This window comes from Propithecus coquereli, unplaced genomic scaffold (genome assembly GCF_000956105.1).
Source record: "Propithecus coquereli isolate 6110/MARCELLA unplaced genomic scaffold, Pcoq_1.0 Scaffold634, whole genome shotgun sequence".
Taxonomy (NCBI): domain Eukaryota; kingdom Metazoa; phylum Chordata; class Mammalia; order Primates; family Indriidae; genus Propithecus; species Propithecus coquereli.
Genome location: NW_012152330.1, coordinates 63051 through 75897, shown reverse-complemented (window position 1 = coordinate 75897; position 12847 = coordinate 63051). Strand labels below are relative to the sequence as shown.

At 52.0% G+C, this 12847-nt stretch overlaps 1 protein-coding gene across 1 annotated transcript in view; it reads right to left on the bottom strand.

The window, feature by feature from the left end:
• TBC1D2B (TBC1 domain family, member 2B) overlaps positions 1-12841 on the bottom strand; it is a 68171-nt gene extending 55330 nt beyond the window's left edge. The window contains exon 1 of the mRNA XM_012659806.1: positions 12592-12841. The gene's annotated coding sequence lies outside the window, so the exon portion shown is untranslated. The remainder of the gene's footprint in view (positions 1-12591) is intronic.
• Between the last annotated feature and the right edge of the window lie 6 nt (positions 12842-12847).

The window sequence follows — 12847 nt, the reverse complement described above, 5'->3', positions numbered from 1 at the left end:
ACTGTAATAAAATTACAGGCTCTTCCATAATCTATATTGCATATTATTAATATTAGACGTCAATTAAACAATCACGTGCTTTCACTTTATACACCCTGTCATTGAACCCTCACGCCAATCTTCCAACACAGCACCACCCACTCGCCACGGACCCGGAGCCTAACTGCCTGGGTTCGGACCCCAGCTCCGCCTCTTGCTCGCTGTGTCAGGCAGGCTGCTCAACTTGTGCAGGCCTCAGATTCCTTGTTGGTGAAACTGAAACAACGAATATAGGAACCTGCTTCGTGGTGCTGCTACGAGGTCAAACGGGTTGACACGTGTTAATCTCGGAAGAGAGCTCGGCACACAGTCCGTACTCACTGCCGACCGTCTGCATCAGCACCAGTACCCAAGATCTCACAACCTCTTGGCACAGTCAACATTCGAACCTGGGTCTGTGCTACTTGCTATCAACGGGAAGGACGGGCGTGCACACCCAAGACAAAATCCACCTCTCAGCAGTTCAGCAGGAATCAGAAGTTCCTCTACGCTTTTTCTCAAATACTGAAATGCTGACGACCTCAACCAACAGCAAAGTTCAACTGAAAACCCTGTACTGAGTGGGCACAGTAGCTCACACTCGTAATCCTAGCACTTCGGGAGGCTGAGGCAGGAGGATGGATTTGGGCCAGGAGTTCAAGACTGGCCTGAGCAAGAGCGAGACCCCGTCTCTACAAAACAATAGAAAAAGAAGCTGGGCGTGGTGATGCTCACCTGCAGTCCCAGAGGCAGGCGGATTGCTTGAGCCCAGGAGTGTGAGGTTACAATGAGCTACCACGATAACACTGCGCTCTATCTCAGGAGACAGAGCGAGACCCTGTCCCAAAAAAAGAGGAAAAAAGAAAAGAAAAGAAAACCCTGTATTGGCTTCAGGGGCAAAGACAACTCCCACACCAGAGGCCAGTCCCCCGTCAGTGCGGAAGGTCCGCCAGGCATCAGATCCGGGGAGGTCGGCACAGTATCACCGCCCTGAGAGCGTGACCTCAGTCTGCAAGGCGCTTCCCACTGGATGCTCTAGCCACGTTCTGCTGCAAGGATATTTCTTAAAAATAGACTGCTGTGCGCAGGAGCAAGACCACACATAAATACGTAGAGGAGAGGAACAGTTCTCCAGCCTCACAGAATCACCCGGTCTCATGTTCCTAGGAACTCCCGTGTCAGTCTCTCAAACTCATGCTCCCTGACTCCTGACTCACCCACCCTGGGCCTCTGCAACGGCCCCTAACTAGTCTTGCTGTCCTCAGAGCCCTCTCCAAACCCTCCCCTGACACCTAGCCAATGAAGTCATCTGCATCACATGCTTGAAACTCTCTCATGGTTTCCGAGTGCCAAGCGCTTTGGCATGGTAACGCGGCCCACACTGCTTAAAACTGTAAGACGATAACCTTTCTCCCACACGAGTCCACCAAAGCCAGCTCTGCTTCCACGACCCCTGCTCCCACCGCACCGACACCTCCCTCGCAAACTCCTACGTGCTCAAGACCCAGTTCAAACGTCCCACCTGACATCCCTCGAGGAACCAGTCACTCCTTCCTCCCACACGCTACACACGATGACATACCACCTCAGTCACCCACTTAGGGTGCCAACTCCAGGTTCCTCCCCACAGGGTGGAGCCCTACCACGTTTACAAGCCAAAAGAACGAATAACCAGTGGTCACGAAGGAGCCACGGGAAGCGGAATATACATACAGACGGGTTAAGTTTGCACACCTCACCGAGAACAGCCTAAACTGTGGATAGTTTATGCACCCCTATTTCTTAAAAGAATGCAATGGCTGCTCATAATGAAGGAATTTTTTTTGTTTCTTAAACTTAAGGAAGGGTATCTGGATTTATAAGAAATGTCTAAGGCAATTTCTTCCGTAAGCGACAGAAAGCACCAGACTGTTGTGAGCAGCCTGATACTACAAAGCGAAATCCAGATGGAAAACAGACTCCAACCCCAAATCTGATAAATAGCTTTAGGTTCCAAATTTTCTCCGGAGTGTTTCAAAATCATGCGCCTGGAAACAATTTCAAGGGATCTGGCCCAGTACCAATGGAAAAAAAAATGTATTTTTTCCCTGGGAAGGTTTTGAAATCTTCTGTTTCGGCCCAGTTAACACAGCCTATGAAGGCAAACACAGGATCCCTTGGCTCCTTTGAAAATGGAATGCGATTTTACGAACCTCTACTCCTCTAGCGAACACGGTAAATTCTCATTTTGTACCCTTTGAAACTGCTATCTTAAAATTAGCATTTTCATATATCTTATCAAAATAATCACATATCTTATTAAAATAATTCCACGCAAACTCCTTTCCAAAGGCTGAGCAAACACCGGAAGCCCACAGTCAATCTCCCTGCCGATGTGAGTGGAGGCTGGAGGGGCAGCCTTGTTGGGAGTGCCGGCTCCTCACCCGCGCCGGGAGGCGGCCGTCTGACACTCCAGCATCTGCTTTTAAAAAGCGGACAACACCTGGAGAGAAAATTCATTGCTTAAACCCATCTTCAGCTAATACTTTTTTATGCTGTCATCCATTCAATAGAGATTAACGGCTGAGAACAGCTGAGTGGGGGAAGAGAGTCTACAAACGGAACACAGAAAAGCAAATGTGGGTTCACAGGGAACGGGGCATGAAGACAACCGCGCCTGGGAGGGGCCCGGCCCCATCGAAGCTTCCCACAGCCCAGGCGGCCCAGCGGGCAGGCGACAGATCTCACCAGGACAGGGGCAAGGGCAAGGCCACTCTCGGAGTCTGCTCCTCCCCCAGGAAATGTCCAAATGCTTTCTGTTTCAGAGAGAGGGAGCGCGTGGCCTCCCAGTGACCGCAGGCTGCATTCCTCCAGCTCCCCATCAGCTCTGCCGTTGCACAACACGGGAGAGCCCCAGAGCTCAGGACACATAAAAACGCTCACAGCCGCAGCCGGCGGCCTCCCGGACAGCTCCGCTCCACCTCTGCCCACGACGGCTTCCGCGCACCATGCAACGCCACGTTACTCTGGTTTGTTTTTCTAACCAAAACTGGGACACAGGGATGACTAACTTAATATGAAGTTTCAGGAACCGAGGCTGGAAGGGGCAGATTCCCAGGCTCCACCCTCAGAGATCTGGGGGCAGGAGAGCCTGGCACCAGGAACCTGCCTGGCCTGTCAGTGGATGTACAGGCGTGTCTGGGAACCATGCTGAATTCTAACAGTCTTTCCAGGTAGAGCTGGTGTCTCAAGAGAGTATCAGATGGTTCTCCTACATCATTCTGTTGCCTGCCCCCCTCTGGGTGAGAGCTGGGGGCTCTGAAAGCACTTACCAGCTTTTTTGTGACGGCAATCAGTAAAACTCACCCTCTCAGAAACACCGGAGATGCCAGGCGAAAGTTACCCTCTGGAACGTCCCCTGCAGGCCCTCGGAGGAACCCTAGCATGTGTCTGCCAGCCCTGGAGACCGGTACAGGAGGCAGAAACCACAGAGTCTGCGGGGAATTGGGCCAAAAACCATTGTTCTGGAGCAGAGAAACTCAACATGCAAAGAAGATACACAGCTGCAAACCACAGAGCGTCAGACTAAGGAGAAAAAGGGCTCACACTCCACTGCTCTCCGCCCACGCCTGGGAGTTACTTCTCGTGCACTCAGAAACCTGCCACCAAGCAGGGCCAGTCTTCTCTTCACAGCACACCAGGATTCACAATCCGAGGGGAGCACTGGCTCTCAAAGAGGGGCCACAGGGATCCGCAGCAGAAGGGCCGGGTGCTGGATAAAAATGCGGATTCCTGAGACCCACCCTGGCCGACTACCCAAGTTGGAATCTCCAGGGGAGGAACCTCACAATCTGCATTTTCACAGTCTCCAGGAGGCTTGCTTCCCACACTGGAGTTGAGAACCACAGTGCTGGGGGAGATGCTTCCCTTTGAAAGACACAAATGTAGAAAGTCTTAAGTGCATGTCACCTCCGGGACAGTACGTATGGGAGCTGTATAAATTGTGAAGCTTAAACACTGGTTCACTTCTGAGGCTCGAGGACACGACTTACAGAGCAGAAAGAGCAAATACAGCCAACTGCCACGGACCCACTTTCCCCTGGTGGCCCAAAGAGAAAACCAAGGCCACCTGCCAAGAGACGCCTCCAGAAGAGGGGGACATCAGTAACCTTTCCTGCCAAGTCAACCCCACTGAAGTTTATAACCTATGCTGTTAATTTCCAACCTCATGAGACTAAACTTCTTAAATCTGTGCCCCAACATAAAACAGTTAATGTACGATTTGAGTATTTGTGTGCAACAACTAGAAAGAGAATACACCTAATTCCCTACTCATTGATTAAGCTGGATGTATGAAGCAAGCATACATCTGGGCTTAAAAATAGTAAAATAAATAGTAAAGTAAACTTCTGGGCTTAAAAATAGTAAAATGTTGTTCATGTGTCTGGAGGAGGTTTTGGTATCAGGGTGGCCACTAACCAGCTGTGAGACTCAGTTTCCTCACTGTATCATACGGGGGCAGGACAGGCAGATCTCTGAGGGCCTCTCCAATTCTGACTCGGAGCAAAAACACCAAATGACTTTGTCCAGCTCACAGAGCCAACTAATGACCATGCCCCAGTCATACCCCAGAATAGGCCCAGGACAAGCTCCCTGAGGCCAGGGGCAGCTGGATGCCATCAGCGAGATGCCAGCAGGCCCAACAAAGCCTGTCAGGCGAATGGCTAGCTGTACTCATTCAGAAAGCTGGGCCACCTTCTCTGCAAGCACAGCCTTCCCTGAACATGAGAGCGCTGGAGAGGGAGATGAATACTGGGCTTGCTGCCTGGAAATAATCCCTGTAATCTCAGATCAACATCTCCGATAACCTGGCCTGCCCACCTCCAGTCCACGCCAGGCCTGCCATCCAACGCTTGGACGGACCAGTTCTCGCCCGGGGGCAGTCTGCTCCTTCAGTAGCAGCCGCCCAGGAAAGGGGCAGAGAGGAGAAGCCCAAGGATCTCAGCTCCTCACCCCCTCTCCTCACACCGGCTTCCAGTTCTCCCACACAAATCCTACTGAAGTTAAGAAAATGGCCAAGTGTTCAAACTCACTGACAGACAGTGAGTCCATCTTACCGGGAACACGTCTTGCTGACCCAAGAGGAACTAAGTCTGAGCAGCTACACAATTACACCCAAATTTACCAACTCCTCTGCCCCATCTTTCCCAGGGAGGTTTTTCCTGATAATCAGTCATGCAGATCTCCCCAGTTCCATTACGCTTACAGAAATTATTACGCGAACCACAGATTTCTGGCCCTGGGCCACATCAAAATTAGCATTTTATATACAGATGTCCCTCCCCTCCATTTATGGAGAGGTGCCAGCCTCTCTCAGAACCAAAAAATTTGCAGACATTTGATATTTACCTTCCAATGCTGAATACTACAGACAAATACGGTCTCCCTCCAACGTTTTTTTTTTTTTTCGAAATTCTTGCAATTCTTTGATTATATCAGGTGCTGAGCTATTTTTAAAGTCTTAACACTCTAGTTTCTTAAATCAATGGAAAATCGCACCTGCTGTATCTGCAGCAAGAGGCACAGTGCTTAAAATACTTGCTAAACACACGGACATTGCAAATCTCCCTTCGACCATGAAATAAGAGCATCTCCCCCCGACACACAGGAGGGGAGGAGGGCTTGGAACATTCACTTAGCCGGCAAGTACACGCTGAGCATCTAGCAGGTGCCGGCACTCCTCTAAGCACTAGACCTACAGTGGGGAACTTACACAAAGAGAAACTTTCTGCCCTTGTGGAGTCCCTGCTCTCGTTGAACACAACATCAGATGCGCAAAGACTAGATCAGGAAACAAAACCATCCTGGATCCGGGAGTCCTGTGCTGCCTGGTGAGTTACTGCCTATTGGACGGTCATAAAAACTGCAGTCTCCAGGGACCCACTCAGCTTCTTGCCCCTCAGAAGGCCTCACACACACAAGTGCCGGGGTGCTCACCGCTCCAGGCAGAGCGTGTGACAGAACACTAGTTAGAAGCACCGCTGCTCCCCGGTTCACCATTTCCATGTTGCGTTCACTCTGTGAAAGCAAACAAGACCTAGCGGAGGACTGCTCTGACAGGGTTTAGGTAAACACCCACTCGAAATATCCCTACCACAAATTCTCTCTACTATCAGAATCAAAAACTCCTAATCAAAACTCCTTTCCCTCCCCAATCTGAGTCATTTCTACAATGTGAGAGTTCTTTTCCTTCTTTGAGGGGGAAAGGTCACTGTTTCTATTCTGCTCTGACTGGAGGCGGGAAGTCCGCAACCCAGCAGCCGACGGGCAGAGGTGTGTCTGACTGAAGGGACCCGTCCACCCTCCTCAGAAGCCTCAGTGAGGTGGGAGTTGGTACACCTCTACCCCAAATGCATTTGACCCTCCCTCCATTTCTCAGGAAATACCAAGGTTACCTCCACGGGGAGGGAAACTGACAATGCTCACAGGAGCAAAGCAAGTGCAACACGAGATAAGTCAATAAGGCAGCCATAAGGCCAGCTTGTGGCTCACGCCTGTAATCCCAGCACTCTGGGAGGCTGAGGTGGGAGGTCTTGAGGTCAGGAGTTCCAGACCAGCCTGAGCAAGAGTGAGACCCTGTTTCTACAAAAAAATAAAAAACCTAGCCGGGCATGGTGGCATCTGCCTGTAGTCCCAGCTACTCGGGAGGCTAAGGCAGGAGGATCGCTTGAGCCCAGGAACTTGAGGTTGCTGTGAGCTAGGCTGACGCCAGGGCACTCTAGACCAGATGACGGAGCGAGACTTTGTCTCAGAAAAAATAAAATAAGGTAGCCATTAGGAATGCTTCAGGAAAGGAAGTCCACCAGGGTAGGGCAGGCCCCAGCCACACGCAACCCCCAGAGCCAGCTTCAAAGACCAAAGCACTGCCCACCAGAAACAATGGTGCTCAAGAAGCAATTATCTGAGATGCCTTCAACTTTGCATTCATCTTATTTTTAGACCTGTTTGCAAGTACGCAACACATAAATACTTCAACCCTTCCTACGCAGACAAAACAATCCTCCAACACAGTTAAATAAAAATACTAGGCATGACCAAACCATCGGTGCTGTGGTCGGAATGTTTGTGTCCTGCCAAAATTCACACGTCGAAACCTAATCCCCAGCGTGACAGTACTAAGAGGTGAAGCCTTTGGGGAGGTGATTAAGTCATGAGGGCAGAGTCCTCAGAAATGAGATTATGTCCTTACAGAAGGCAGAGGAAGCTTGTTTGCTCCCTTCTCCCACGTGAGGACACAGCTGGAAGGCACGGTCTCTGAAGCAGAGAGTGAGACCTCACCAGACATGGCAACTGCTGGCACCTTGATCTTGGACTGCCCAGCCTCCAGAACTCTAAGAAACAAATTCCTGTTGTTTATGAACTACCCAGTCTAAGGCATTTTGTTACAGCGGCCCAGATAGACTAAGACAATCAGTTTGGTAGGAAAAAAAGAAAAAAAACTATTAGTCAAACCCTGCTTACAACTCTTCCCTGACTCTACAGCTCTTAAGACAAAGATCAAAATCCTGCCCTGACCCTACGGCCTCTGCCAAAGCCCATGCCCCCTTCACGCCAGCTGCCGCCTGGCACTCGGTGAGCCCCACAGGCCACCAGCCCTCCCAGCTAAGGGCTCTGCTTACACCACTTCCTCCCCCTACAGCACTCTCCCTCCCTCTCTGCACTCCCCCCCAACACCACCTCCTCCTTCACATCTCAGCTCAGATGTCGCTTCCTCAGGGAAGTCTTTCCTGGCCCTCCCCTTCCCGCAAACTAGATCAAAATCCCCGTTCCATCCCGTCCCTGCCAAACCTCCCAGCACCAGTTTGTGTTCGCTACACTGTTAGCAATGCCTGTCTCCCCGCTGCACCGAGAGCTCCCCGCAAGGACAGGATTTGCGTTTGTCTTGTTCAGTCCACATCCTCAGTGCCTGAGCACACGGTGAGTGAGTGAGTGAGTGAGTGAATGAATGAATGAGAAGTGAAAAAAACCAAAAGAAAAATATTCTGTGAAATGTGAGAATTACATGAAATTCAAATGTCAGAGCCCACAAATAAAAACTGGAACACAGCTATACTAATTCTATGATTCTTTCTCTGCTACAGCTGCGAGTAACGACAGGGACGGCATGGCCTGCAAAGCCTAGAACATTCACTTTACGGCTCTTGACAGTGAGAGTTTGCCCTGCTGCTGCGGCATCCGCAGAGCCCCGACCGTGGGCATGAAATAAAAGAGGCCTGAAAGTACAGGGGCCGCCTGTAATCTCCCTCCCCAAGGGCAGGCTGAGTCACAACCCTCTTTTGGATTCCTAACACCTGTTCTATTCGGTGGGCATTCACTGGACGGCTGCCAGCTCCACGAGATGAGGCAAGAATGACATTTGTACTAATGTATCTGTATATTTGGGAGTCCCGGCTGATCCCTTCTGACCGGTCCGAGCTCACACCAAGCCAGTGCTTACTTGGTGACCACCGTCTATTTATTCATTCAACAAATGTCTGCCTGGGTGCCTTGTCTGAGTTCAGGCTGCTACAAGAAAAATACCACAGACTAGGTGGCTTAAACAGCAGAAATTTATTCCTTAGTTCTGAAGGCTGAGACATCCAAAATCCAGGTGCTGGCCAACTCCTGTTAAGGGCCCTCTTCCTGGTCTGCAGAGAGAGGCCTTTCTGCTGTATCTCGGAGGTGAAGAGACAGAGACCGTCTCTCTGGGGCCCCCTTTTATAAGGGCACTGACCCCTTCATGAAGGCTTTACCCTCATGACCTACTTACTTCCCAAAGGCCATGACACTGGGAGTAAGAGCTCCAACGTACGAATTCTGCAGGACACAGACCTTCAGTCCACAGCACGCCTACCTTGTGCCAGATGCTGCTCTGGGAGCTGAGGATACAAAGAGGAGTCCTCAGGGAGCTTGCCCTCTGGCGGGCAGGAAGTAGAGTGGAGACTCTCCTACCGTGAAGACGGTGTGAGAGGCAGTGGGATGGAAAGCCACCCTGATACCACGAGCATGATACTGCACTTGGCTTTAAAGGACTTACTAACTGGGCAGCCAGTCAAGAGTTAAGTCCCCATAACCTAAAGAGTTACATATGCCCCCAGACTCCCAAGCAGATGCCCCAGGGCAGAATGGTTTAGCAGAACCGCACAGCAAGGAAGGCTGGTTCACCGCATCTACTCTGTCGTGTACGCGCTGGGATCACCCAAGCGAACGAATCTCTGTCATTAAGCGAAGGGCAGTCTCAACACCGGAGAATGTGCGTCCTTCCCACAAACGTGGGTTAAGAACAGAGATGCACAGCTGTTCAGCTGTGTGTGCCGATACACGTGTCCGTGTGGGTGCCACACGCCTGCAAGTGAGGGAGCAGAGAGGGGACTCGTGTGCTGACAGTCAGTGACGCCCCTTGCTCCGGAGACTGCAGAGATCTGGAGGAACAGGGTTGTGCAAGCTTCCCCCTCAGTCAGTCACATGCTCTCCTCCCCCCAGGGCCTCAGATTCCAGCAAAGCTCTGTGAGAAGCCTTCAGCACCCGCCCCCCGCCCCCCGACACACACGAAGCATCAGCCTCTGCCAGATCCTTGCAGCCGTTTCCAAATGTCGAGTAAAACGTACTACACGTCGACTTGTCAGAACAGACTATACAAGCCAGATACCTCACGCTGTGGACACTCACTGCTCCCAGAACCTCTGCTTTCCAAGAGGGTCTCAGGCTGGCTTCATGCTCTCAGGCAAATCACAGCCCCTCTCTGGCCGCTGGTCCCTCACCTGTAAAATGAGGCACTAGACCAGATCCTGAGTTTATCTACGATGCAGTTTACTAAGAAATTCCAGTATCGGCTTTCATTAAGACTCAAGCAGTAAAACATTTTGGAAAAGCCCAACGAAACCCAAAACCACAGCTTCTCCAGAGGAGGCTGAAAGATGTTTTAAAATAAGAAACATATGATGATAGAATAAGAAAATTGCTGATTTTTCTTTACTTTTTAACCCATCTATCAGAAGAAATGGTATCTGTAAAATTATATCCAATGGGCTGAAGTCTGAACAGGGCTAAATCCTCACTGACCTTGTCACAGAATCACTGGAAACCAGGGCTCCCCTACGGCTGGGCGCCCCAAAGCGAAGCATGAAAGCTTACGGGAATCAGTTCTTGGACTGGAAAGGTGAAGAGGAAGATAAATTGCTAATTTCTTCTTTTACCACCATAAAAGTTTTACTTTTATAGCTCAGAAGGAATTACTGGACACTGAACTTTGTCTCTGAAAACACACCCTTACTCTGAAGCCCTGCTCCCCTGAAAGCACGGCCTGTGACTCCACTGCTTTCATACGGCCAACCCTGGGCCCAGACAGTCTGTCTCATTCTGTAACCAATTCAATTTTACATACTAAAACACGCCTGCATAGTCAGGAACCCACAGGAAAATGCATTTTCTTTTTTTAAAGAAATATTATGAATATACAAAAAGGCGGGCAGCATAATATAACACTGATGCGCCCAACACCCAGTTCAAGAGAGAAGGCAGAACAGTGGGAGCCCCGTGGTGCCCACCCCAGTGACACCCTCTCTCCTCCCCTCAGAGGGAACCACCGCCCAGAAAGCAGGGCTCTTCGTCCCACGCAGCTCTCCCTCGCCTACACGCATTCATCCTCGTGCTCTGTGGTCTGTTTCACATGATCTTCTCAATCCCTACATGAATGGGATCGTTCTGAACATAATCATTCTGTAACTTTTCATGTCCGTGAGCGTAGCCCACACTGACACACTCAGGGCTAGTTCCTTCATGTTCACTGCTGCGTAATATTTCAGTACCTGATTATATCACATATTTGGCCAAAGACACTGCCTGGTGTTTCACGTGGCTGCCATGTAGTGCCTGCTATGTGCCAGCCATTTTCCATAACATTTTCCAGAATCCTCACAGCTACCCAACGAGGAAGGTCAGATTCCCACCAGACCAAACAGGAAACTGGGACAGGGAGGTGGTGTGACCTGCCCAACACCTGTGAGCAGCAGACTCTGGCTGCAAGTTCCAGTCCACCAAGTCTAAAGCCACATTCCTGACATTACACCACGTAGCCCCACTTATGTGATACCTCCACTATTCAAAATTTTTTTTAATGAAAACACTGACAGAGGGCTCTAAATTCATCTGAAAAAATCTGAAATAGCACACTCTATTTTCTTTGTTGATAAACAGTTTCACAGGAAATTCGTCTGACAGAGGGACAGTGCATGTGTAGACTGAGGACAAGCCTCTGCCTTTGGCAAAAGTTCCTTGCTGGGGTTGTTCCCAAGTTTACACAGACGCTCGCGGTAACCCCGAGTAGAACTGCAACCCTGCTTGGCTTCCTTGGGAGAAACAGGCCGGCCGCGCCCACTTAGAGACGGGACAGAGCAGCCCAAAAGAACAGCGGAATCAGACCCTGCTCGAACTGGCAAAAGCTCAGTCGACGAAGTTCTAGGGATGACTCTGGGGAGCAGCTTCAGCTGCTATCGGCTCTGGAGGTCTCAGGGAACAGTCCAGTGCTCCCAAGGCCAGGCGCTTGCCCACTCTGCTCTCCCCCTGGCCGGCTCTGACAGTGCGTTCGTACGTCCCAGCCCTGCTGCTCTGGAGAAAGCCCAGCTTGCAATACGGAAGAGAAGCGAGAAAAAGGAGCGAGGGTGGAGACTCACGGGAACCAGGCGGGGAGCAAAGCCTGCAGAGAGGCAGCCCAGCTCCAGGCCCGGGCCCAGACCCCTCCAGGTGCTCAGGGCTCCTAGATGATGGGGTCCAGCGCCCCAAGCAGTCCCAAGAACAGGGAGGCCTCCGGGCACCAGCACTCCCGACTCTGCTCCCCCGTTTCCACACTGTATCGCCCACACTGTGCGTCTCTGCTGGAAGATGAAGGAAGCCTCAAATGAGCAAGGCATGACTGCTGGAGCCTTGCTCCAGCCTCTCCCAGCCAAAACAAAAAGCGAGAAAACAGGCTCTGCCACTTACTGGCTGTGTGACCTTGGCTGAAGCATCCTGCCCACTCTGGTGGGGACCATAGTGGTTTTCCCCAAGAGCGCTGCCCGCTCTGGCTCGCTCCAGCATTAAAGGCATTAAAAGCACTAACCTTTACTGAGCAGTTCAGAGCATAAATCATCTACTCCCAACCGGCCTATGAGGTCGCTACCACTGCTATACCCATTTTACAGAAAAAGCAGCTGAGGCCCAGAAGGGTTAAATAACGAGCCCAAGGTCACAGGCGGAGTTAAAAGGAGGCCCTGGGGCTGCAAGCCTAGGGCGACGCGTGCCGGGAGGGCTTCGCGGCGCCGCCGGGGCGGTCGGGTGGAGGCACGAGAGCGAGGCTGACGGGTCCGGTGTCGGGGCAGGGGGACGAGAACGGGTGGCTCCGGTCACACTGGCCCAAACCCAGGCACAGGGCGCGAGACAGGGGGGACGGGACCGGGGAAGAGGTAGGGAAGGGGAAGCAGACCGGGGCGGGGGGACGTGAGGAGGCCCCGGGGCCGGGGCGGGCCGGGCAAGTGGCGGCTCGGCCGGGGCGGGGCCGACCGAGGGGCGCGGGCCCACCTTGAGCACCGTCACGGCGCCCGCGCTGTGCACCTGGAAGTGCGCGGGCGGCTCGGCGCCCGGCTCGGCAGCCTCGTCGGGGCCCTGGTAGCTGAAGCAGGCGTCCGCGATGTCCAGGCGGCCGAGCGGCAGCGCGTCCTGCGGGCTCTTGAAGTAGTAGAGGTAGCAGCGGCGCGCGTCGAACACGAACCAGCGGCTGCGGTAGCCGCGCAGCGGGCCCTTGCCCGACAGCTTCTGCAGGTAGCCGCACAGCCGC